At 41.5% G+C, this 22,559-nt stretch overlaps 1 protein-coding gene across 7 annotated transcripts in view; it reads right to left on the minus strand.

The window, feature by feature from the left end:
- Positions 1 to 15,219, minus strand: part of LOC127570315 (cAMP-responsive element modulator-like) — a 72,998-nt gene extending 57,779 nt beyond the window's left edge. The window contains exon 1 of one of the 7 annotated variants that reach the window (XR_007956335.1): positions 14,062 to 14,318. The gene's annotated coding sequence lies outside the window, so the exon portion shown is untranslated. Of the gene's footprint in view, positions 1 to 14,061; positions 14,319 to 15,081 lie in introns of those variants that run through there. The other 6 variants (XR_007956333.1, XR_007956334.1, XM_052015749.1 and 3 more) reach the window with 6 other exon arrangements.
- Between the last annotated feature and the right edge of the window lie 7,340 nt (positions 15,220 to 22,559).

Consider the following 22,559-nt stretch of genomic DNA (forward strand, 5'->3'; position numbering starts at 1 on the left):
ACTATTAATCCATTTTGGGAGATATTTAAGAAACCATATTGCATATATGGGCCAGATAAATAAAGACAGCAGATTCTCTTTCCAAAGAGATATTCATGTCTTTGTGAACTTCAGGGCATCAAATAATTCCAATTTCAAATTCCACAGCTGCCACAGTGGGACTTGAACTCAGCTCTCTGGATTATTGGTTCAGGCCTCTGGGTTATATGACCACTAACTTAGTCACCACCATATCCTTCTGAAGTGTAGTCATTTGAAGCACAATCACCATTGTAATTGTGTTTTGTTTTAAAAGGTTGTCAATCATGCTGGATGATGGGCAGTGAATTACAAATTAATATTACAACAAAATGCATTAGGTTGATAACATTAAATGAAGTTTAATATTATCATTAATTATTTACTTCCTGAAATCAGACTGCTGCGCAAAACCACAGTTACACTGTAGGATTATTTCATCAGTCACAAAAGAGAGAGATCTGGAAGTTTATTCCAGCAGTCTAAGTTTCCCCAGCCATGTAGAAATATCTACAGCACCCATCACATCATGAACGACCCTTAAAAAGTGACTAAAGTTTTGCTTCCACTACACAACACAAAAATCTGTCCATATTTCCAAAGCCACTTAGGTAGAACTATGCTCCCTAAAAGTTAGGGTAACTCTGCCAAGGCGAACCTAACAAAGCTTCCAATTGACTCTCAGTTTGATTTCCTATCCAATTCCAACCTTTGCATTTGTAACAAATATTCCAAAGAAACTCAACATAAGTTGAAAAAGATAGCATCTCACATTTGAACTTGGCACATTATGGCCTTCTCCCTCATACCCAGTACCAGTCAAGAAAAGCTCATCACCCTCACAAAAGTCAGATTCACACAAGCGCACAAACAGGCCCTTTGACTCACCATATCCATGCTCTTGTGGAAGATAGCAAGTTCAGGAAGGGGTATGAAGAAAGTCTGTCGCATTTCAGTATTAAGAAGGTAGAGGTGTTAGATGTCTTTGAACACAAAGGTATATACGATGCTCCAAAAGAACAGGCCAAAATGGAAAAGAGGCAGAGTCCAGATGCTAACTAAGGAAGGTAACAGTGGTGTTGAGTCATGAAATAGAGGCAGTGGATAGTAACGTCGAATTGGTCTGGGTTGAAGTCATAAAACAGTAGGGGAATGAAGACACGAATGGGAGTACTTTACGGGCCCCCCAAAATGTGGTGAATTAATAAAGCAGAGCATAAATGGGTAAATAACTGGGAATGGTTGGAAAAGGACTGAAATTATCATGGGAAATTTTAAGATAAGACAAGATAAATGAATTTTAATCACATTGAATGGACAAACCAAATTGGCAAGGGTATTGTAGAAGAAAAATTTGTGGAATGCATCATGGATTGCTTCGTAAAACGATGTTACAGAACCTACCCAGGATTTGGTCATGAGTAATGAGGCAGGATTAATAAAAGATCTTGTGGTTGAAGATCCCCGAACCAGGCCAACCTCAACAGTGTGTCACCAAAGTATTACCAGCATGTCTCCCGTCTCACCAAGGGCCCCAAACACCCTTGACCATCAAAGATGCCTTCCAAGCCACCCCTTTCCCTCACTGTGGTAAATCAGACCACCGGGCTGTGCTCCTCCCTGAATACAAACAGAAACTGAAATGGGAGGATCCAGTACAGAGAGTCATACAGTGCTGGTCTGAGGAAATAGACGAGCTTCTGTGCGACTGCTTTGAGTCAGTGGACTGGTCCATGTTCGAAGACTCAGCTGCCAGCCTTGATGAGTATGTCACCACCATCACAGACTTTATCAACAAGTGTGCTGAGGACTGTGTACCAAAGAGGATAATACAGGCGTTCCCAAACTGGAAGCCATGGACGAACCGGGAGATCCACTCCCTACTGAAGTCAAGGACTACTGTATTCCAATCAGGTGACCCTGACCTTTACAGGAAATTGAGATATGACCTCCATAAAGCTATCAAGAATGCCAAGAGACAATACTAGTTCAAGAGTCCCAGACCAGCTGTCGGTTGTGACAAGGCTTACATGCTATAATGGGCTACAAAACGATGATGACCTTAACGCATTCTATGCATGTTTTGAACAGAAGGGAAGTGGTTTGTCATCACCCACCCCGACAGCCTCCAATGAAACTGAACCTGTGGTCACCGTCGAGGACATAAGATCAGTCTTGCAGAGAGTGAACCCGAGGAAACCACCTGGCCCGGATGGTGTTCCTGGACTTGCCCTCAGATACTGTGCTCATCAGCTGGCGGGGGTATTTGCAGGCACAGTAGTGTAGCAGTTACTGTAATGCTATTACAGTGCCAATGACCTGGGTTCAATTCCGGCCGCTGTCTGCGAGGAGTTTGTACATTCTCCGTGACTGCATTCCTCTGGGTGCTCGTTTCCTCCCACTTCCAAAGACATAGGGGTTAGGAAGTTGTGGGCATGCTATGGTGGCGCCAGAAGCACGGCGACACTTGTGGGCCATCCCCAGAACACTACACGCAAAAAATGCATTTCACTGTGTGTTTCGATGTACATGTGACTAGTAAAGGCAGCTCAACTTATCTTCAATCGGAGGTTCCGACCTGTTTCAAGAAGACAACTATAACCCTAATAAAAACAAGGTAACATGCCTTAATGACAACCAACTGGTGGCTCTGACATCCACCATCATGAAGTGCTTCGAGAGGCTGATCATGGCATGCATTAACTCCAGACTCCCGGAAAATCTCGACCCACTGCAATTCGTCTACTGCAGAAACAGGTCTATAGTGGACGCCATCTCCCTGGCCCCACACTCATCTCTGGAGCATCTGGACAGTAAAGACACTTACATTAGACTGTTGTTCATTGAGTACAGCTCCCCCTTCAATACTATAATTCCAAGCAAACTAATCACCAAACTATGAGGCCTGGGACTCAACACCTCCCTCTGCAACTGGATCCTTGACTTTCTGACCAACAGACTGCAGTCAGTGAGGATAGGCAGCAACACCTCCTGCACGATTATTCTCAACACTGATGCCCCACGAGGCTGCATCCTCAGGTCCCTTCTCTACTCCCCATATATTCATGACTGTGTGGCCAGATTCTGCTCTAACTCCATCTGCAGGTTTGCAGATGATACCACCGTAGTCTGCCGTATCTCAAATAATGATGAGTCAGAGTACAGGAAGGAGATAGAGAGCTTAATGACATGGTGTCACGACAACAACCCTTCCCTCAACGTCAGTAAAACAAGAGCTGATCATTGACTTCAGGAAGGGGGACGGTGTACATGCACCTGCCTACATCAATGGTGCTGAGGTCGAGAGCTTCAAGTTCCTTGGAGTGAATATAACCAATAGCCTGTTCTAGTCCCACCACACAGATGCCATGGCCAAGAAAGCTCACCAGCACCTCTACTTGCTCAGGTGACTAAAGAAATTTGATGTGTCTCCTTTGACACTTACCAACTTTTATCGATGCACCACAGAAAGCATCCTATATGGATGCATCACGGCTTGGTACGGTAACTGCTCCGCCCGAGACCACAAGAAACTGCAGAGTTGTAGACACAGCCCAGCACATCACAGAAACCAGCCTCCCCTCCATGGACTCTGTCTACACCTCTCACTGCTTTGGTGAAGCTGCCAGCATAATCAAAGACCCACCCACCCAGGTCATTCTCTCTTCTCCCTTCTCCCATCAGGCAGAAGATACAGGAGCCCAAGTGCACATACCACCAGGCTCAAGGACAGTTTCGATCACACTGTGATAAGACTATTGAATGGTTCCCTGAAACGATGAGATGGACTCATGACCTCACAATCTACCTTGTTACGACCTTGCACCTTATTGTCTACCTGCAATGCACTTGCCTGCAGCTGTGACACTTTACTATGTATTCTGTTATTGTTTTTACCCTGTACTACCTCAATGCACTGTGCAATGAATTGATCTGTATGAACGGTATGCTAGACAAGTTTTTCCACTGTACCTCAGTACAAGTGACAATAATAAACCAATACCAAGAAGATAGTAATGACAATGATAGAATTCCAGATGCAATTTGAGGGTGAACACTACAGAACTAAAATCACCATCTTCAACTTGAATAAGGGCAATTAAAACGGTATGGTGGAATTGGCTAAGGTGAAATGGGAAAGTAAGCTAAGAGGCAGATCAGTAAATGAACAGTGGGAGATGGTCTAACAGCAAGTCTATAAGCACTCAGCAGGAATTTAACAATTATAAAGAGTTTCCATGAGAAAGAGGCACAATCTCTCATTAACAAAGAAGGTCAAGGGTAATGTTAAATTAAAAAGTAGGGCATACAATGTTGAAAGGGCTGATGGTAAGCCAGAGAACTGAGAAGTTTTTGGAATCTAGTTGCAAAAGACTACAAAAGCTCAAGAGAAGGGACAAAAAATGATTTTGAGAGAAAACTTTCATGTAATATTATAAAAACCAGTAAGAGTTACAATGGATATATAAATGGGAAGGCAGCAGCAAAAGGTTGGTGTAGAACCTCTAGAGAACAAGGCTGGTGAATTAATAACAAAATAGCAAATAAATGGCAGAAACGTTAAATCATTTTTTGCACTAGTCTTGACCATGGAGAACACTCCAAATATCCCCAAGATAACAGATGGACTAATTTTAAAAAAAAGCAGGGAACTTGTAAAATTCCAATCATGAAGGATAAAGTATTCAAGAAACTCAAGGGTCTAAAGACAGACAAATCACCAGGACCTGATGGCCTGCACCATGGGTTTTAATGGAAGTGGCTGCAGAGATAGTGGAGCCATTGGTTGAAAATTTTCAAAAATCTCTACATTTCACAAAGGGATCAGAAGGCTGGAAGACAGCCGATGTAATTCCTTCATTCATTTAACATCCATTGTTGGCAAGGTGCAGAGACAATAATCAAAGAGGAAAAAAAAACTATTCATTTAGGAAAGCTCAATATGTAATAGAACCCAATTAACATGGTTTTATGAAAGCTAAATCATATTTGGCAAATTTGCTCAAATTCTTAGAGGATGTGATTGAATGGGTTGATGAAGGGAAACTTAGAGATGTGGAACATTTAGATTTCCAAAAGGCATCAGATAAGATGCCACAGAAGAACTGGTACCTCTCTAAGGGCCTATGGCATTGGAGGAAGTGTGTTAGCATGGACTGAAAACTGGCAGTCAAATGGAGAATTGGAATAAATGGGTCCTTTTCAGGCTGGAGGATAGTCAATATAGTGGATAACTCCAGGAATCACTCTGAATTATTTACTTTTTACATTAATGACCTGGACATGGGAAGGAAATGAAAAGTTTACAAGTTTGCCAATGAAATGAAAAGAAAAATAGGTGAAAGGGAACATTGTGATGAGGACATTGTGATTCTGCAATGGGATATAGATACATTAAGTTATTGAGCAAAAATCTAGCAAGTGGAATTTAATGTGGGGAAGTGTGAGGTCAAGCATTTCAGCAGGAGGAATCAAAAGGTAAATCATATTAATGGAAAGGGACTGTAAATGAGTAAAATTCAGAGGGATTTATGTGTCCTCGTGCATGAATCACCAAATGTTAGCGCACAGGCCCAAAATGTAGCTCAGAAAGCAAATGGCATGTTGGCCATATGATTTTGTTTACATCAGGTAGCACTCCTCAGCCTCCTCCATTCCAAGAAAAACAAAACCCACCCAATCCATTCTCTCCAATACATCCCAGGCAACGTTCTCATGGATCTATCTGTATCCTCCGCAAACACATCCTTACTGTGGTGAGGTAACCAGAACAGCACATACTCCAGCTGTGGCTCAACTGATGTTTTATATAGTTCCACATAATTTCCCTGTTCTCATATTCTGTATCACAGCTCAAGTATCCTATATGCCTTCTTCCCCACCCAGTCCACCTATACTGCCACCTTCAAGGATCCTTGGACTTATACGCAAAGATCCCTCAGTTGTTTAATACTCTCTGGGACTGTACCATTCATTGTCTATGTCCTAGCCCGATTAGTCCTGTCAAAATGTATCACTTATCAAGATTACATTACATCTGTTATTGTTCTGCCCACCTTACCAACTCATCAATATCATCCTGTAGCTGAACTGCCTTGTTTTTAAATACTGAATGACTATAAAACTAAGAATCCCATATTCCTTGCTGATATCCTTCTGAACTTACACTGCTATTTTGAGAAATTTCTGACAATGAATTCCCAGCTGTTTCTTTTATACTACCCATGTTTAAAACTGTGACATTCAGCCACTCTCTCAAGATCACATTAAGCCACTGACAATGTCAGCTCACAGCAATTCCTTGATTTGCACTGTGACACCCCAATTCTGAATGGCACTTAAATCAGAAATATTAGAACATAATTGGTTGCTGGAAGCTTGCAGCCTGCACTCAATAAGCCAACATGTGGGCAAACAAACATATTTTGCAGATTCACCAGCATCTACCCTGACCAGAGACAAACCAATCTAAAACATTTACCCCTCTACAACATTGAGGTTTTGCACAACGTAGCACTGTCATATGGGCATGCAAAAAAAAATCCCACCAACAGAAGCTGGGAAAAAAAAATCAAACTGGTAACAACTGAGCCATGCCCCTGTGCTTTGACAACTGTCAGACCTGTGAATGATTAAAAATAGTCCTTGTTGTTCCTCGACACAAAACTAAAACTTTTAAAAAATTATAGCACTTGATATTTCAACATGTGAACAAACTCAGTTAATTTAAAAAAACTCTTCTTACACAGGTCCTTCATTGTCCTTCCTTTCAATTCAATTAAATGGAATCATTCTCTGGGCCACATTCACCAGGCAGATTCCATAGTATAATTACTGTAGACATGCAGCAAGTTTTCACTTCACTGCGCAATTTCATGAGGAGACAAATATCATGAACACTGATGTCAGCAACTTGTTACAAAATGGTGGGCAATTCACTCGCAGTTCCAGTCTACTGAATTCCCATGCCTCTCTTAATTCAGCTCAATTTTCAATAATATTTCATAACCAATTTTTCCTTCCTGCTCACCAATTTTTAACTTCACCCTTATCATTTATACTCAAAGCATACAATAAACTCAGACTCAACCCATTTCCCAATCCTGCAAAATCTCAAGCTACTAAACCCTTTTTTTAAAAAAATATTCATAGGAAACCTGTTAAATCACTAACAAAGCCTGCATGTAATCCCCATCATTACATGCCTTTGAGAAGGTATCAGCAGTCCACCTTCTTGGACTGTTGCATTCGAAGGATTGTTAACATTCCACAGTGTGATGAGGTAAAGATTCCAGCATTTTCATCCAGTGATGAGGAAACAAAGATACATTTCCAAGTCAGATTGCAACTAGAGAATTTGCAAGTGGTGGCGTTCATATACACATACTGTCCCCTTGATCTTCGGTATTTGAAGCTTTGCCACCTTGTTGTAGAAGCTTGACAAGTTCCTGCAGTACATTTTGTAAATGAAATCCAGCCAGTGAAGAAATTGAACAAGGCACATAGTGCAACATCCTTAATGGTGCTGAGCTTTAAATACTTAAGAGTTGCATTTGTCCAGCCATTTTGCCCTTGATTTATACCTTGCAAATGGTGGAAAGACTTTGGAGTCAAGAAGCAAGACACTTGACAAAAATACACTTGCAAGGGTATTGATGCAACTGGTCCAGTTAATTTTCCTCATAAGACATGATTGAGGGGGGAATTTAGCAGTATTTATGTAATTCAAGGGGAAGCTGGTTCAACAATTTTGTTGAAAACAATTCCCCAATATTTGTGCAGCAGAAATCTTACTGTGCAGCCATGTCTGAATATTAACCAGGTCTTAATACCTTCATGGATTGGTTAATTACCTGAAGTATTCCAATTGGAACTGCACATTTGATAAAATTAAATAAACTTAATAAAAGATTTGAAGGGAAGTCATCAATGAGGCAAACTAAAATGATTGACCTTAAAACCCCAGTCTTATAAATCTTCAATCCTAAGAGTGATTGAACTGGACTCCAACTACATATATTTGGCAATGACTCCAGTAAAAGGAGCTTGCACCTGAATTTCCACTATTTTCCCTTTCCTCAGTCTCCCTCACTTACACTTGATCAAATGCTACTTTAATGTTAAGAACAGTCACTCTCACTGCATTTGTTTTGTATTTTGTTCAAAGCTGTTGTGGGGTTTGTAAATGATTGGCCTTGGTAGAAATTAACAGGCAGCAACTGAATAATTGCCACTTGCTTGCATTCTTTATTTTGTCAGCAGCACAGGAACAAGCCATTCAGTTCCGAGTCTCTTCAACTATTCCAAGAGATTATTGTTGTTTAATGTAACCTTTTCCCATGTTTCTCTAGAATTACTATTTTGCAACCCCCACTCACCAAATCTCCTTGAATTTCTACCATGCCAGTTACTCTCCACCCCCATATATACTAGTTTTAAAAAAATCCAAAATGCGTTCTCTCACAGGCCTTTCATGAAACCCATTACCCACAAGAGGCCACCTACTTGTGTATGCTTCCAATCTCTGCCACTGTAAAGTGATATCCTTGAATTTTCACAAAATTCACAGCCCTTTGTATACCCTACAGCAGCAGCTGCATCTCCGCAAAATTCTGTTTGAGGAACTGGAGGGAATTTCAAATGTGTTGATCCATGCCACACTTCATGAATCAGCACAGTATTGCCATGGGGTACAATTAAAAGCTAGAGCCAGCAGTTGTCTTGTTTTGTCATCTTATCCATCCAGCTATTAATAGCCCTTTTACTAATTATTCATTCTGTTCTTCAATGCAATGTGAATACCTTTAAAGTTGTTTCCTTTCCTTCATTTTCTTACATTTATGTTCACCAATGCAGTTTGGTAACTTGAGTCTCTCTGCACAATTTTTTTTTCCACTGCTCTGAATGGCAAATCACAGCATATAGCTCTCATGCAGAACTCTAAAAAGGACATTGATGGAGTGGAATAGAATTTGGATTTAGTGTTAATGAACAATCGGCACAGATCTGTGAAAGGAATGTCTGACTGAAGGAATGATCTTTGATGAACTGAACAAAAGGGCTGATGGTGTTAGTGCAACAACTGCTGCATACATAAAACGATAACATCTTAGAAAACCAATGCTTGCATGGAAAAATTAAGAACTTGGTATTAATGAGAGTGGTAGTATGCTACATAATTGGTAAAGGTTTATAAGATAGTGTTGGAATGGCCATGTATCTGATTAGAAAGGAGAAAGCAGTCCAAAGATTTATTGAAACATATAATGATCTGGATATGGGGAAAGAAAGCACAATTTAAGTCTTCTGAGAACAAAAAAAAATTAGCTACTATCCAGCTTGCTGACAATATGAGTTACAAAAATATGGACAATTGGAAAGTTAAGCTCTTCAGAAAAAAAACATACAGACAGCATAATCACAATTCTGAGGACAAGACCTGAAGGCGTTGTTTATAAAAGATGTGCATATCTTTGAAGATAGCAAGGTAAGTGGATAGGGCATATACAATAACTAGGTGTGTATAAAATGCAATAAAAAAATTCAAAGTCATGATTAACCACTACAAATTACTGATTATGACTCAGCTGAGCTATTCCAAGCACCTCACTTTCGGAAAAATACCCTCCAAAGTGTACAAAAAAGTTACCAGGAATTTACTAGGATACAACAAAGGAGATAATTCAGTAATTTGACAAGAGAAGCTGTTCTTGTTCTCTACAAAGCAACAGATAAGGAGAGAATTAACAGAGGTGCATAAGATAATCAAGGGTTTTGAGAGCATTTAAACCAAAATTGTTCCTTTTGGCAAGTGGGTTAGTAACATGAGGTGGATAACAACAACATTATCTCCAAAATGTGGAGAAAAATCAAGACAAAACAGAAATTTATCAAGTAGATAATTTTACCAGTTTCTGAATATTTAATAATGCAATATTAAGCATTTTCCACCAGACAAGATTAACTTTATTCCAGTTTTCACAGAATTCCAAACATTAGATGTTTATAATAATACGAGATTCTGCATGTGCTTATAGCCTGAAAACACAGTTAAATATATTAAAAACACAAGTTCACTTGATGTTTATCAGGCTATACATGCAACATAGGCTGGATGCCCAAATTCTTTGTAGTTCATAGTTGACTGTTTGATGGTAAAGGATTAATGCTTGTTACTCAGGACCAGACAAGCATCTTTCTTCACCCAAAATGCAAGACCTACCTTCATAATGAAAAGCCAAGAGATGGCTCCTTAAAATGACACCTCTTCCCTTGTCAGCACCAGCATGAAGTATTTTTTCCCCCCAGAAAAAATTAAATGAGAATAAGCACGTTATATAGCATATTCAGGTATCAATACCAAGACCTGATTGGGGAGGGGGGAAGAAGAGGCTTGAGACAAAGATCTGGATTCAAACACATCACTTTACATGTACAAAAGTGAAAATAATTTTTTTTTTAAACGGTGAAGTTCAGTATTAGTTCCGAGATAACTTTTTAGTTCATATTAAAACTTTTAGCCATTTGCACAAGTAGATATGATGGAGTGCTTCGGCTGCATAAAGGTTGTTAAAGATTATATGGCTATACTGGGCAGAAATAACCTAATCCAGCTTAATAACTGGTTAAAGAAGTACGTTTACCTAGTACCACAGATCGATGTGTGGAGAGCATCCAAACCGATTAGTGCCATACCAAAAGGAGTAATCTAATTCAACTGCACTACCTCTCCTGAAAGTTATTCAAGGCCTTGTAAGCACAACCAACCTCAAAATGTATCGATATTAAATGGGTAGATCAAGAGTGCTAGGAGTCTCATGGAAGATAACAGGGAAGCGGCTGCTTGGATCACCTGTATGGATCAGTTGAATTGATTGCTTCTTCCTTTTATTTTTTTTTCAGAAATATACTTTAATATCACAGTAAAATTTATCAACTTCTGGTGTGATCAACTTCTCAGTCAGTGTCAGACCTAAAATTCATCTTGTCAAATTTATGTTTGGCAAAACTGGTCCAAACTGTAAATTTACCAACAATGGTTAGTGTAATGTCATTGTAACATTTTAACCCCACCTGTGATTATTTCATACTCAATTTAAATGCTGCTAATTGGTATTTTACAGTTGAACTGTTGAGAGCTTTATCTGATTACTCAGAACTCTGCAAAGACTAATTCTTTCACTGGATAGCTTTCAATGCATCAGTTGGTACCTGAAAATATCAATGTAATCCAAATTGACTAATTTGATTGTGGCTAACTGAGCAAAAGCCAGAGAATAGCTTGATGATATGCTAAATTAAGAAGCAAAGATTGATCCATTTCTTCATCACTGATTTGCATATAAACAATGTTTCAAAAATATCTGCATTTAAGAATGTCAAAAATTCAATAAACTTTCCACCACAGTAACATTGCCAGATGACATCCAAACGACTCTCTCAGCCCAAGTTGGAGGCTGATATGATTGACATTGACTACTAGTTATCTTTACATATTTAATTTTAAACTGTCCTTTGGCACTGATGAATTCTATAAATGGTAAAGTCCCAAAATTAAAGAATTTATGGAGATCAGCGAGTTAATTTTCTCCATCCATCCTCTCCTGTTAAAAAAAAGACAGGAAAACAATATTGATAATCCAAATTTGCTGATGTAAAACATATGAAGTGCCAGTTCATGATTGTTACATGGCCAAAAACAGCAGCCAATTTGCACACTGGTCACCAGAACAATTTGGGATATATGAAAAAGATCACTGGAATCACAAACCCAACTAATTAAATGCAGGATAAAATGAAAATAGTCTGGCCCCTGAACTTCATGATTTGAAAAGAATCTTCACATTCCTCCCAATGGCAATTTAAACCAATACACACCATTCCTTTTATTTTTCAAATAGACTTTAAATTACATAACTGTAGTCATGAACAATCTGAGCATGTGTGAAACAGGAACCCATATTTCATTAAGTGGTCAATTGCCATAAATTCAGAATTAGTATTCTCTCTTCCCTGCAAAGCCTGCAAACAACAAATCCACGGAGGTCGAGCACAAAGCACTTCCGTAACTCATTGTCTCCATTTATGGTATGAAACTCCATCTTAAGAAAAATCTTCGTGGAGGATAGGAATGTTGAAAATAGCATCTGCGTATCAAGTAACAGTGAAGTTACCATCAAGTCCTGCATGACAAAGGACCAGTGACCAGCCACCTAAAGAACAAACTCAGCAGTACTTTAATTGTAGTCACACTATTATATCGCATACAGGCACATAACCGACACCAGTTATTTGAAAGACTTAGTCCCATACCCACTGGATTTATAATTCTCCTTCATCAAAAGTTCATGTCAAATTTGCTTCAGTATCCTTTCAGGCAATGCATTTCCAATAATTCACTGCTTGAACCTTAACGGTCATTTTTGTTCACTCCCAAAAATCCATGCACTCTTTTTCAGTGGAAATCATTCTCCCGTATTAAAATCAATCAGAAGTTTAAACACCTCTTAAATCACCCCTGAATTTCCTCTGAGAATAAACAGCAAAATGAATAAGATCTCATAATTCATAGCTGGATGACAACACTGATCACTCCAAAAAAGAAAATTTTAAACTGCTTCGGATAAAGTGAATTACCTACAACTTAGCTGCAAATAAAATACAATTGGCAGTTAGTTGCTTGAGGGAAGAGGTGGATTAAAGATATATTTGTACATATTACGGGAAGCTATCACTCTCTGGCTTTAGACTGTCGCCAGTTCCCACTCATACGTGCAATTCACAAGGGGTTTGGGAGGAGGGAAGATATGGACGCCTAAAAAGCTCCTGCAGTTCCACCGCATAATTACATCTGAGCCGCATCAGTACGCTTCCACTGCAATTTCACAAGCTGGCTAGGAGGAGGGTGCTGGCGAACCTCACTCGAGGAGACACTGCGCCATTTCTAGAACCTTCCACAGCAGATCAAACCGCCGCCATTTTAATCAGCAGACTCTCCAGAAATAACTGCATTATTTTACCTTTCATCTCCCTACCCCGAAAAACACACCAAAATGTTTTAAGTGATTAGACGAGTCCAAGCGTCAACGTTTCACCTTCATTTAAAAAAAATTCACCGCCCTACTGCGGTTGCAGTTAGGTTTTCGAAAATTTAAAAAATGCCCCAACAAACCGCAGCCCGGGATTTTGTGCGAACAAAACGGCGGTCGGTTTTACACCAAACGCGAAACTGCTTTACGCATGAATACCCCCGACTGACAACTGAAGAATCGCGCCAATCTGATTGAGATTTTAAAAAAATGATCGAAAGGAATTAAAACGTTTCAGTTGAACAGAACTGAAACTGGAAAAACCGCTTCAAAAACGTCAAGCAACATTGTCGAAAGCCCCGAACTCCACTGCGTTTCAAAATAAAACACACACGCACTGATCAACTCGTTACCCCTCCCTGAACTAAACTACGAAGACAAAAAAGATTCCTGGCACATTAGTTGGCGTTAATATTCCAACAAGAACGCGTTGGTCCAAAATTACAAAATTTCTTTTAAAATGCGAAATGTTTTATAGTTTTAAAATAATCCCGAAATGAACAGTTTGTCCAAGCTGTGTCCAAGACACAGATCCGAATCGGTGTCCAAACGCCGAGTACTTTCTTTCGTGTTGTCCCCTTTCCGACATGTTTTGTTTGGCCACGATGTGACTCCCAGACCCGAGTCTCCTTTATGGCAAAGCGGGGCAGACAGCACAGAGACTCCGAGTGTCTCCCTCTCCCGCCTTCAAACTCTCTTTAAATAAATTTCCACGTCTCTCTCCTCACTCACTCTCTCTCACTCACACGCACACACCGACAGTCTCGGTCGTATTTTCTGTGACAAAGTCTAACCAGGATAACGTCATGTTGTTACACTGTAGCAGATCATGTTGTCGCAAGTGGACAAACGTCAGGAGCTTACATACAAAAAATGGGCGGCTAAAGTAAAAGGAGACACGGCGAGCACCTCTTCTGTCATCTTTACAGTGTTGGGAGGTGGGAGAAATACTCACAGATATTCATATAATAACCAGACTCTGACAACGGCACAAACGGGGGCCAATTCAAAGCGCGGGTGAAAAGAGCGATTCGCCATCATATGCAACTTGGAGAGAGAACACACCAAACAGCTCTTCTCCCCACATCTGTCCATGTTAGTGTATTTTTGGACTGCAAGTGATTAGGGAAACATGAAGATCAAACAAAAATAAAACGTGCATTTTGTTTTGCAAAAAAAAATACACACATACAAAGGGTCGGTACGCCTTGCCTTCGCCCAATAGTTGTCGTTATCACCGGCTATTTAAGGAATTTAAAAAACGCCAGAATGCAACTTGCAATGTCTCGCTTGCAAATTGCAGTTTCGAGCTGAGAAGTAACAAATTAAAGCTGACTTTTTTTAAAACCATTTGTTAAAATGTTCACCAAAATAAACTCGCTCCCGCGATGGGAATCTTTGTTATTAATCTTCTCCAATAAAAAGTAGTGGGAAAAAACGTGTCCAAATTTATGATCCAAACCAAACAATCGTACGACTCAAAACAACACCAACTAACAGGGCGAGGGAGAGAGAGTGAAAGGAGAGGAAAAGTGATTATCACACACTTCATCTCAGCCTGTCACTGCGCCCACCGTGATCTCCACTGATTGAAGATCTACTTGAGGCTGATTTCCTTTAATGAAATACTAAGAGAAGAGTTGCAGCTACAGATTAAAAGCCCGTTACCTCCATCAGACCCTACAAGCTCAAAGCACCGACCCACTGCAAACTCTCATCTTGTCACCAGCCGCTGAACCCTCACCCCCCTGAAATTAACCACTCCAAAAAAAAGGAAGCAGAGAGGAAAAGGATGGGGTGGAGGAAATGGGAACAGTGGTAATTGCCAATTTAATTTTTTGTTCTCTTTCTGTCTCTCTCTCTCTATTCCCAACCCGGGTTTCTCTCCTTTGCATTAATGCTACGTGCATGCCGTGCGTGTGCTGTTAGTGCCACCGTCTCTCAATTGACTTCTCCCTCCGTCTCTCTCACTTACCACTTACGTAGTTTTACTCGTCACTGATTACGGTGCGCTAGGAGTGGATGGCCGTGCTGATACGTAGCCGCCACGTCAAAAATATACACTGAGAGCGTCACCTCCAGTCCCCTCAAACCAGGCGAGGCCGCAGCACTCGGCTCACGCGCACCCGCGATCGCTGCGCCGCCGCCGCCGCAACTCGACGCCGGATTGGACCCGGCTCCCAACGGCCCGGCCTTCCAGACCTCGCGAGAGCCGTCCCCCCGCGGCCATTGGTCCGCGTCGCCGGCTTTCTCGCTCTCTCGCGTCTAGTCCGCCTTCCCCTGCGCCGAGCCCGGATCTCATTTCTCTCTGCCTTTGGCACCGTTTCCATTGCGGGGGAAAGAGAGGGACGGGGGGGGCGGGGGTAGGGTTGAGGTGAGGATGAAGCGAGAAAGCGGAAAAAAAGAGGTTTTCTGATATTTTTATTGAATTGCTTTTTAAAATGCGGTTATTAAATGTCTGTGACTGCCATCAGTGATGAGTCAGAGGTGAAATTTGAACCGCTGGTATTTCTTCATATGGTTGACGGTGCTTGGAGCATCTGTTATTTCTCCCTGGCTGTTTGTGACCGTGATGCAAACTTATTTTCCTTCCCCACCCAGAGCAAATGCTCGGGAAAGATTTGTGTTTGCAAAACCCAGTCGCAGGATATTTGAAGGCCTTTATCTCAAGTGTTCTGAGGAACATAATTTTGGTTATGTGGTGGTTGGTTAGTTGAAAGTTTCTGGTTCTGCCTCAACTGAACTGAGAGGCTGGAGTTCCCCTTTGTTGAAACTTGGTATTTTAAGATGTGACATTGAACCTCGCGTTGCATTGGCACACTGCGAAATGTGGACGCCTCCACGTGGTAACCGGGTGTTAGTGAAGCTGCTGCAGTTGCTGAATTAAACCGAAATTATGCTGATAGCCGCCTTCGCCCCATTTTTCTCTTGTTTGGGGGGGGGGGGAAATAAAATAGAAAGTGATGTTTCAGTATTCATGTTTCAACTTGCACTTCAAGATCCATGCAAAATCAGAACAGATATTCATTCTAAAACAATGTTGGAAATGCTCAGGCCATAACAGTGAAAAGAGAAACACAGTTGACATTTTATGAAGTAAACTTTTTATCAGAAGTTGGTATAGGCTTCAAACATCTGCACCACTTCAGAAACCATTTACCTGTCCACAATGTTACCTACCACCTGCCTGATTTGTGGAAAAGTCTGCAATTCCTATCATGGCCTCATTTGTCATCTCAACCCCTAAACCACAGCAGAGTACTAAACCGTCCCTGATGCTGAGAGACTACTTAAAAAGATGATCTACGCTGTCAGACTCCTCAAGTACTTTGTGTGTTTCAATACAATCACCTTGTGTTTTTAATTCAATATAACAGGCCTAGTTTGTTTAATCTTGGGGTGCAAGTCCATGGATCCCTGAAAGTGACAACACAAGTTTTAAAGAAGGCATTTGGGATACTTGCCTTCAGTTAGGGCACTGAATATAAAAGTTGACAAGTCATATTACAGCTGTGGTTAGATCACATTTGGAGCATCGTGTCAATTCTAGTCACTGCATTACAGGAAGGATGTGGAGAGGCTGCCACCTTTCCCAGAATACCTTCTGTCTTCCTAATTGATGTACCTTTCTTCACTTTCAGGAGTTTATGTTCAAGGATACCAAAGTCCTTTAGGTGAATATTCATTTGAACCCATGTATGATTGTTTTGTGCTGTTATGTAACAAGAAAAAATTGCATTTCACACAAGTACAGCACAGAAGTGGGCCCTTCAACATACAATGTCAGTGCAGACCCTGATGCCAACTAAACCCATCTGCCTGTACATGGCCGAAATCCATTCATTCCCTAACTGTTCATGTGCCTTTCTAAATGTCTCTTAAACATAACTTTATCAGCTTCTACCACCTCCCCTCGAAGTGTGTTCCAGATATCTACCACTCTCTTTGTATTTAAGAAAGTCTTGCCTCATAAATTCCCTTTAAACTTTCTCCTTCCCACCTTAAAAGTTCTGCCTCTGACATTTCCACCCTGGGAAAAAGACTGGCTGACCACCCTATCTATGCGTCTCATAATTTCAGATTGTCCCTTGACCTCTGACGCTCCAAAGAAAACGATCCAAGCCTGTCCACCTTCTCCATATAGGTTATGCTCCCTAATCAATGCAATCTCCTCGTGAACCTCTTCTGCAGCCGCTCCACATCCTTCCTGTAATGCAGTGACTGGAATTGATACATTGCTCCAAAAATGATCTAACCACAGTTATAACGTGACTTGTCAACTTTTATATTCAGTGCTTCAACAGATGAAGGCAAGTATCCCAAATGCCTTCTTTAAAACTTGTCACTTTCAGGGATTTATGGACTTGCACCCCAAGATGTCTCTGTACTTCAGTGGTCCTAAGGGCTCTGCAATTACTGTCTACTTTCCTCTTGCATTTGACTTCCCTAAGTGCAATACCTCACACTTGTCTGGATTAAACTCATTTTTCTGCACATATTTCACTTTCAAGATATTCTCATGCCCTTTTTGGTCATTACAGAACTTAAGAAATCTAATCACTGTTTCAATGTGGAAAATACAGCAGACAATTCAGGTACAGCACGTCTTCACAAACAACAACATGCTAGTAACCAGAAATTATTTTGTCATGCTCATTGTAGGATCAGTATTGACTATAATACCTGGGGAAGAACTTGCTTGCGTTTGGAAATGGTGCAATGTCATCTTCTTTGAAAGGCATTACCTACAACAGTATAGTGCAGTGAATTGTCAGTCCAGATTTTGTACTCCTGTTAAAGTGGGACATGCCACAATCTCTGACTTGGAGACAAGGGTGCTTCCAAATGACACAGTGTACTTTATGGAAAGGTATTCCGTTCTGGGAGGAAAAAAAACTGTGTTCTTTGGGTAGCCAGAGGGTACGATAGCCTGTTGCTTATTAAAATTGACTTTACGAGAAAACTTACTATCTCCTTGTGCTTGGTTCTTTTATGGTTTCTCAGATTGATCATCACTGCACAAATTGTGTTTTCTTCAAAGTACCTGCAAGCAACTAATCAGTGAGCAGGATGTTTTTTGAATTTTACTAAGGTGTTCAGTATGTTCTGGATTTGGGAGGGAAAAAAGTTAATGTTTGTCTTAAATGTTGCTAGTTTTAGCTGGAGTTCATTCTGAAATCAATTCAGCTTGAAAAAGTATATTTATATTGCACTTTTCCATTTCAGTACAGACCATGCCCTTCACAGCGAAACAAGTATTTTCAAGCACAGTTGCTGTTTAATTATTACTGACTAATACATGGTTTCTTTCCCCTGGTGGCAGAGTAGCTTTTTCAACTGCTGTGAAACATTCAAAATGAATAATATATGTGAAATGCTTTTCACTCCAAAGCTTGATGGTAATTATCCCAAATGTTACAACAGCAGGGATATTCCCTGTGATAGGAAAATTAGTTATGGAGGACAGTAAGTTTTGTAAAGGATTTCTTCAAAAGAATTTGCAAATCTGGAGTACCATAATTATGGTAGAATAAACATTCCATACACCAGCAGCTTTTGTCATATTTATTGCTTGAGATGGAAATTTTATTTCTCTCTCAGACTGACCTGAACAACTGCCTGGTTCTCAATCACAAAGTAGATTTTTTGTATTTCCTACCAGAGCCCAGAAGCAAAACAATCTTGCATATTTCATTCAGATACTCATGGGGTAGGAGAATTTGGCTACCTCATTGGCTGTTTGGCTATCTTGGTGCAAACTTGGTGGACCTGATTCTGTAGCAATACACACGGTAGCATAGCGGTTAGCTCAACGCTATTACAGCACCAGCGATCGGGGTTCGATTCCCATCGCTGTCTGTAAGGAGTTTGTGGGTTTCCTCCGGGTGCTCCGGTTTCCTCCCACATTGTAAAGACATACGGGTAGGTTAATTTGGGGGTTTAAAGTGGGCGGCGTGGACTCATTGGGCCGGAAGGGCCTGTTACCACGCTGTAAATAATTTAATTTAAAATGCTGGAGGAACTCAGCAGGTCAGGTAACAGCTATGAACAGTTGACGTTTTGGGCCAAGACCCTTCATCGGGACTGGAAAGGAAAAGGGTAGAAACCAGAATTGAAGGGGGGGGGGGGGGAAGAGTGGGAGGAGCACGAACTGGCAGGTGATGGGTGAATCCAGGTGAGGGAGGAAGTGGGACTGAGGTGAGAAGCTCGGACGTGATAGATGGAAGAGGCAAAGGGTTGAACAAGATGGACAGGACAGTAGACCATGGAATGAAGGGAAGGTGTGGGTGAGGGGCAGGTCGAGAGGGGAGGGGAAAGAGAAGTGGTTAAGGGGCCAGAGGAATAATGGAAAACTGAAGGTGGGGGGTAGGTGGTGGCAAACGGGGGGAGTGGTTACCAGAAGTTAGAGAAATGGATGTTGATGCCATCAGGTTGGAGTCGACCAAGACAGAACGTGAGATGTTGTTCCTCTAATCTGCGTTTAGCCTCTACTTGGCAGCAGAGGCGGCCATGGGCAGACATGTCAGTGTGAGAATGGGAAGTGGAATTAAAATGGCTGGCCACTGGGAGATCTTGGCTCTTCCAGCAGACTGAGCAAAGGCTCTCGAAGAAGCGATCGCCCACTTTGCGTCGGGTCTCACCGATGTAGAGGAGGCCACACCGGGAGCACTGGATGCAATAATGTGACTGACCTCACACCTACTGATTGTAATTTTAAGTTCTGAAAAAAATTGAGAACACAAATATTTTTAACAACAATCAACCAGGCTGACATACACAGGAGTGTGCTGAACCTCTTGGCAGAAGTTTCTGCATTCACTAAAAAAGTACGCATTAACTTGGGGTGTCATGTCCCTTCAGGTTGAAGGACCCTGCAAAAAATTATAATTAAAGATGTACAGAAGTAACTTCTCTGTCACATTTGCTTATCAATGCTTTTCACTTGAACTTGCCTTCTGGGCATTTGATAAAAATTAATTGAGCCTCAGCTTACAACCTTAGTTTTTGTTCACTGAGGAATAACCTTTCAACCAGTCCTTCATGCCAACACTCTGCATCCAATAGTAAGAACTGATCCATCACTGCTTGGAAGGGTATTTTCTGTGTTGCATGGTCAACATACAAGAAATGCTGGCAAACCAACTATTTTGAAGTGAAGTGCTGAGAATAGTTAACACGGAACATAACAGCACTGTGCAGGCCCTTCAGCTCAAGATGTTGTTGCAACCTTTTAACTTACTCTGAAGATAAATCTCACCATTCCCTCCAGCATACCCCTCCACGTGACAATCTAAGAGTCTCTTAAATGTCCCTAATGTATCTGCCTCTACCAGCACCTTGGCAGCGTGTTCCACGCACCCACCACTTTCTGGCAGGGGTGGGGGGGGCACTTCTGATATTCCCCCTGTACCTTCCTCCAATCACCTTAAAATTATGCCCACTCATGTTGGCCATATCTGCCCTGGGAAAAAGTCTCTGGCTGTCCACTCGATCTATGCCTCATCATCTTGTACGCCTCTATCAGGTCACCTCTCATCCTCCTTTGCTCCAAAGAGAAAAGCCCTAACTCACTCAACCTATCCTCATATGACATGCTTTCCAATCCAGGTAACATTCTAATAAATCTCCTCTGCACCCTTTATAAAGCTTCCACATCCTTCCGAAAGTGGAGCGACCAGAACTGAACATAATATTCTAAGTGTGGCCTAACCAGGGTTTTATGGAGCTGCAACATTACCTCATAGCTCTTGAACTCAATCCCCGACTAAGGAAGGCCAACACGCCATATGCCGCCTTAACTACCCTATCGACCTGCGCTGCAACTTTGAGGGATCTATGGACTTGGACCCCAAGATCCCTCTTCCTCCACACTGCGAAGAATCCTGCCGTTAACCCTGTATTCTGTCTTCAAATTCGACCTTCCAAAGTGAATCACTTCACACTTTTCTGGGTTGAACACCATCTGCCACATCTCAGCCCAGCTTTGCATCCTATCAATGTCCTGTTGTAACCCTCAACAACCTTCTGCACTATCCACAATGCCACCACCAACATTCATGTCATCTGCAGACTTACAAACCCAACCTTCCACTTCCTCATCCAATCATTTATTTAAAAAATCACAAACAGCAGGGGTCTCAGAACAGATCCCTGCGGAACACCACTGGTTACCAACCTCCAGGCAGAATACGCTCCATCTACCACTACACTCTGCCTTCTATGAGCGAGCCAATTCCAAATCCACACAGCTAAGTTTCCCTGGCTACCATGCCTCCCGAGCTTCTGAATGAACCTATCATGTGGAACCTTATCAAACGCCTTACTGAAGTTCATATACACCACATCCACTGCTCTACCCTGACCAATGTGTTTTGTCACATCCTCAAAGAATTCAATCAGGATCATGAGGCATGACCTGCTCCTCAGAAAGCTATGCTGACTATCCCTAATCAGACAATGCTTCTCCAAATGCTTATAAATCCTAAGAATCTTTTCCAATAATTTGTCACCACTGAATTAAGACTCACTGGTTTATAATTCCCAGGGTTATCCCTACTCCTTTCTTGAACAAAGGAATAACATTTGCCACCCTCCAATCATCTGGTACTACTCCTGTGGCCAGTGAGGATGCAAAGATCATCGCCAAGGGCTCAGAAATCTCTTCCCTCACTTCCCGTAGTATCCTGGGATATATCCCCTCCGGCCCCAGTGATTTATCTATCCAAGTATTTTTCAAAAGTTCCAGCACATTCTCCTCCTTAACATCGACATGTTCCAGCTTATTTGCCTGTTTCACGCTGTCCTCACAAACATCAAGGTCTCTCTCACAGGTGAAAACTGAAGCAAAGTATTAATTAAGGACCTCCCCTACCTCCTCTGACTCCAGACACGTTTCCTCCTCTCTCCCCAATCAGTCCTACCTTCACTCGAGTCATCCTCCTGTTCTTCACATACGAGTAGAATGCCTTGGGGTTTTCCTTAATCCTACTCACCAAAGCCTTCTCATGCCCCCTTCTCACTTTCCTTAGTCCATTCTTAAGCTCCTTCCTGGCTGCCTTGTAACTCTCTGGAGCCCTGTCGGATCCTTGTTTCCTGAACCTTCAGTAAGCTTCTTTCTTCCTCTTCACTTGATATTCCATATCTCTTGTCAACCATGGTTCCTTCACCCTGCCATGCTTTTCCTGCCTCAATGGGACAGACCTATCCAGAACCCCATGCAAGTGATCTCTGAACAACATGCACTATTTCCATTGTGCATTTCTCTGAATACATCTGCTCCCAATTTACACTCCCAAGTTCCTGCATAACAGCATTAAAATTCCCCCTCCCCCAATTAAATACTTTCCCATATCGTCTGCTCCGATCCCTCTCCAACAAGGGTAAAGATCAAGGAGTCGTGGTCACTGTCTCCGAAATGCTCACTCACCGAGAGATCTGAAGGTGTTGAATTTA

This window comes from Pristis pectinata, chromosome 5 (genome assembly GCF_009764475.1).
Source record: "Pristis pectinata isolate sPriPec2 chromosome 5, sPriPec2.1.pri, whole genome shotgun sequence".
NCBI classification, from domain to species: Eukaryota; Metazoa; Chordata; class Chondrichthyes; order Rhinopristiformes; family Pristidae; genus Pristis; species Pristis pectinata.